The sequence below is a fragment of the Micropterus dolomieu genome, linkage group LG23 (assembly GCF_021292245.1).
Source record: "Micropterus dolomieu isolate WLL.071019.BEF.003 ecotype Adirondacks linkage group LG23, ASM2129224v1, whole genome shotgun sequence".
Classification (NCBI taxonomy): domain Eukaryota; kingdom Metazoa; phylum Chordata; class Actinopteri; order Centrarchiformes; family Centrarchidae; genus Micropterus; species Micropterus dolomieu.
Window position 1 is genome coordinate 29,758,561 of NC_060172.1, and position 5,359 is coordinate 29,763,919.

A 5,359-nucleotide genomic window follows, 5' to 3' on the forward strand; every position below is an offset into this window, starting at 1 on the left:
TAAGTGGTTTGCAGTCATTCTTGTAGCATGAATAGAGTAAAGGTGACAAAACTAGGCTGCACTGGTGTTCATGTATTTAACAGAAATAATGGTGGAGTTAAGTCTGACTAGTTGAGTTCTTCTGGTGAGGAAGTTATTAATCCAACTGATCAACTGATCTAGTCTTGGGTTGAGCCCTGAGCTAATGAGGTTGTTTGCCATTAAGTGCAGTTGACAGATTCAAGATGTTCTTAATCACGTGCACTGATCCACTTGTCCATTTACAGATGTTACAGTCCTTTTAAGCATGGATTTAAAATAATAATTAAAAAAAACAGCAGGAATATGAGAGGAGTCTGTAGAGGACTGAAACTGGCCAACTCCCAGGCACATGATTTTAGCAACATATAGCTGACAGAGCTGCAACTTCCTCCTTGGTTACTGTGAGGTACTCTTCCCACATTTTGTTAAGCAAGTCAATGGTTGCCCCCTGCTGTTCACTGAAGTCAAACATCTCTGCTCCCAATATCCATTTCCAGTGATGATCTCTGATACTTGCCATGTTTTCCTGGTGTCATTGTCCATAAAAAGTACTTCCTCTCTACTTTCCACTTTATCACCAGCATAAACACCCATTTCTTTCTGATTTAGAAGTCCTCTTTTGTAACCCATGGCTTGTTGTTAGAAAAAACTTTCACAGGATTACATGAAACTACAGTGTCCTCACAGAATTTGATGTAATCATACAGAATTCAAGAGATCACACTGAGAGTGAGTAAGGGGTTTCACTGCATGTGTATGTGGGTGTGTGTTATCACGCATGTGTGTCCATGCGTGTGAGCGTGGATTATCCCTTTTGTTCTGGTCAGCAGGGTGATAGAAGAGGTCTGAAGATGAGTCTGATGGAAACCTACACTTCCCATAATGCACTCATTAACTGCATCTTTCATTAGACTCTCCCTACTGGCAACCCATGTCTTTTAAACTCCATGCCTCTCTGTAACACAGCCTTTGTATTATAAATTTGGGTTTTCCAAGCCCTGATACTTTCTCAACTCTGACAAATACACTGATCCTGTAAAATCATTACAATTTCTTTTTAGTGAAGTGCTAACTCTAAAGCATCAGTTTGTACTTAGACTACATCCTTTTTTAATGTCATCATGATCTTAGAAAGCAGGGCTAGTGAGATATATATATATATATATATATATTAGTTTCTGCATCAGCCTACATGCATACAGCAGGATGTGAGGAGTATATTCCTTGTTTATGTGGAGGAGAGCTGGCACATTTTTGAATTAACAGAAGCAATAGAATGACAGTTTAAAAATGTGTGTTTGCCTCAGCATGGCTGCATTTCATGAACGGAGCTCCTGAGGGTCTATTAACATTTTCACCAGTCCCACTTCTCACTGCTTCTGTGTGTGGCACACTGGGTCCCCCTGCTGTCTTCATTGGCATTGTGTGTGTTTGTGTGTGTGTGAGAGAGAGAGAGAGTGTGTGAGAAAAGCAGGGGGAAACAGAGAGAAAGAGGCCTCTGTTCTCTTTGGCATAAACATTAGTCTTGTATTTGAATTGTGTACAGTACACACCCATAAATCATTTACATTTATTTCATTACTCTGTGTTCAAATGCTGTTTGGAATCGGGGATATCTGACACTCCAACTTCGTGGCATCTCTCACTAAAAAGGCTATGAACAACTCTTTCATGCCAGCCATCAGCTTTGAGCCTAAAACGGCTCCCGATCTGGTTGGGCACTTCAATCAGCTCCTCTAACAAAAAACCACATGGGTAGTCAAAAGTGTACTGAAAAGTAGCGAACAGAAGAAAAATATACCTAGCCTTCATCCCGCCAGCAAACACGGTACCTGAAAGGCAAATTAAGAAAACAGGAACAGCAATAGCAAGTCACAAGGGCAGTGCAAAAATGTCACAATGGCATTATGAATTCAGAGCAGAGGGGCATGTGACAATGCATTTGCTATGACGTTTGTTCCTTTTAACGTGTTTAATGTCGAGGGCATAGTACTGCAGAAACAATGGTGATCTCATTAGTCTCTGATTTGGACATTTAAGAGACGACAGAGGGTTGTTATCCGTGCAAAAGTGGTGCTCCTCCTCAAAATGCTGCAAAGCCCAAATACGTGGGAATGCTTCCTTCTCTATTGCTATTTAATCTGGTAAAGATTAAACTTTTTCCAAAAGAAGCTAACCGGCCTCACCACCCCCCTGGTCATCCCCCTGCAGCAAGGCACCACTTGCTTCAACTTGGCTGGCATCTGCCTGGAGCATGAAGGTTCAGTCAAAATGCAGAGCTGCTATCACAGGAGAAGAGCATAACATAGGCGCAGATCTAACAGCGCCCCACTTTACAAAACAACTTTTGCATCCCAAAGAAGGCTTTTAAGATTGGTGTAAAAGCATATTTTGTATTGTATAGCTGTGCTAACTTGTGCATACTCACTTATATATTCTTACTACTGCTTTAGTTTTCATTCTGCTTAAATCAGAGAGAGACATCCAGCATAAAAACTGATTAGTGTCGGCCAAGACATTCTTTGTTCTTAGCTAATTTAGACCATATCTCATACTGTCTGATGTTCAAAACAAAGAAAGATATGATTGGAGTAATCTAATTTATCAACTAAATGTCATTTAACCACACTGGAGACAGATTATACATGGGAATTATGACAATGAACAATAAGAATTATGTTGTACTAGAAGTTATTGTCACTTCTTTATCAGTTTTGGGAAGCACTGCAAAGGGTAAATGTTTTGAGTGCATTGTTTGGTTTATTGATTTGCTTTTTAGAGACTTACATATTCTATCACATGGATATTTTCTGTATGTATCTGGGAAAACAGTGAGACATGTGAGACTGGGGGCGGGCCGTCTGAAACTCCGCCTCGCTGGCTGGTACAGCTGGGGAGGGGGGAGGTGTGTGCGAGTGTGTGTAGGCTCTGCTGTACGGTGACAGCTCAGTAAGCTGCTGAAGTCTTCGGCAGAGGCGCAATGGACTGCCTGAACTTCCACCGTGATGTGCTCTGACTGAATATGTGGCCGTGTGTGAATGTGTTTTAACAGTGTGTGTGTGTGTGTGTGTGTGTGTGTGTGTGTGTGTATCAGGGGGCATACATGTTCCAGCAAAACAATGTCTCTAAACCGAGTCTCTCAACTCTGTCACGATACCACCAGGCTGTGGTTGCAACTGAAGATGATGACAGGTAGAGTGTCTATGTGACTGAGTGTCTGAGGCAAGTGAGAGAGGTAGACTGTTAATTTGTTATTAGATCGTGTGTGTGTGTGTGTGTGTGTGTGTGTGTGTGTGTGTGTGTGTTGGGTGTCTTGAGTTTTATACAGAGAGATAAGACTGAGAATTCTGCAGGTGCTTTTCTGTGTGTTTGTGGGTGTGTTTTAGCATTCTTGTCTTGGTCCAGCTGTTATCACGTACAACAGCAAACTACACACTTTGGCATGATAGGTTGACCAGGTGGTGAAGTTAAGCCTAAATTTATGTTTGTCAAGTTTATGTTCCATGTAATCTGAAGTCTTGCTAGATGCCTTTATAAGCTGTTCATCATATCCTGAAGGATGAAGGCGTAGAACTGAATTAACTCACCTATTTTTCTATTTGGAGCTACACATTGTCTAAAGCCCAGGGTAGTGCCAGAGGACGGCCACTGAGTGCTCAATTGAGAAACCAATATGCTCACAAATTAACAATGCAAACTGAGTCTGAGACAAATCCCAAGTCCGAGCAGTGTCAAAGCAAAAAACCTAAACCCATTCAATATTCTTCGTACTGTCTCACAGTGAGAAAAGTTTGAAATAGGAAAAGTTGTTGGTTTTTTTTGCTGGAATCGATTCGTTCGAATCATCGATCGTGATCACAAAAGGGAAAATTTAATTATTATTATTGATCCCCATGGGAAAATTTGCTGTCTGCATTTAACCCATCCTAAGTAGGAGAAGTGGGCAGCCGTTGTGCAGCACCTGGGAAGCAGTTGGGGGTTCAGAGCTTTGCTCAGAGGCACCTTCAGCAGTGGTCAGTAGTGGACTTAACAGGTAACCCTCCGGTTCCCAAGCCAAATCCCTACAGACTGTTCTAATTATATTAGAAAACAAATATTCTTTCAGAATGTTACAAGCTAACTATGCAAGAATCTTTCCACACATTTGTGCTTTTTCTGATTGGGTGGATGATGTTGATTAACTTTTAGTAACCGGACAGTATAACCGAACACTTATAACGCAGGTGTCAGCCACTGCACTGTCCATAATGATCTCTGTAGAAGAACACAATTTTGAAATGACTGAAAAACTGTATTGGCACTGTGCTATGAATACTGGTATCGGCATATATGTTGGATGATGACTTACAAGAATCTATGGTACAGAAATTAGCTTGAAGTAATTTAGTATAACCATTACATAGTTTGTCCTGAGAGAACACTGATTCTTTTTTGCAATTGTAAAATATCACTATTAGTACAAATCTTGGTTAAAAATTAATTCAAGGGATCTTTATCAAACAATGTGTACATTAAAAAGAGAACGCTGTGGTCGAGGATTCAGCAACGGCATTATGAATCATCTTCTGTGGACCGTGAATATCTTTTAAAAAATACAGCAATCTGGTCTCTAGTTGTAAAGATATATTATACTAAGTGTTGGACAGACAGACAAAACACTTATTATTGCAAACATACTGAAGTCACCATCGCTGTGTCTCTTGTTCCCAGCATTTTATCTACAGAGGTTAAAAGCAGTTTAGAAACTGGTGTAAACCCTCTGTGAATGAGCTTAATGAATGAACATGACCTGACTTTGCTATCCACATTGATTTGGTCTCATTGCCCCCGAAGATGCTTTTCCTGCTCAAGGCATTACTATCCATCAGACAGTTACATAATCAAATCTGAAGCGGAGAGTGTGTTTTTGTCCCGAGGTCCTGACTGTGTGTTGAAGTGAGCTGGATGCTAACGTGAGATTTGTCCATCCTCAGTACAGTACACAGCGGAGCACACTGCCAGCATGTTAATCACATTCATCCCATCAACAGTGTGTTTCCTCTTGTCAGTTCGGAGCAACACTGTGGACAAAACCCTTTTGAGGGTTTGAATGTCAACATCTCCTCCCCCCTCCACCACTCTCAGTTGTGTTTCTGTGTGTGTGTGTGTGTGTGTTCAATGGTGGACCACCTCTCTTTTATTCAGTTTGATGTGCAGTAAAACCTGTGAAACCACAGTGTTGATAATAATCCATAAAGATTTTGTCATGCTTTTCTTGGCCGTCTGCAGGCTTTTTCAGGTGTGTGTGTTTTGTTTTGTGTTGCTGTGCAGAGGGAGCGATCACGTTTGCTCTACTGGC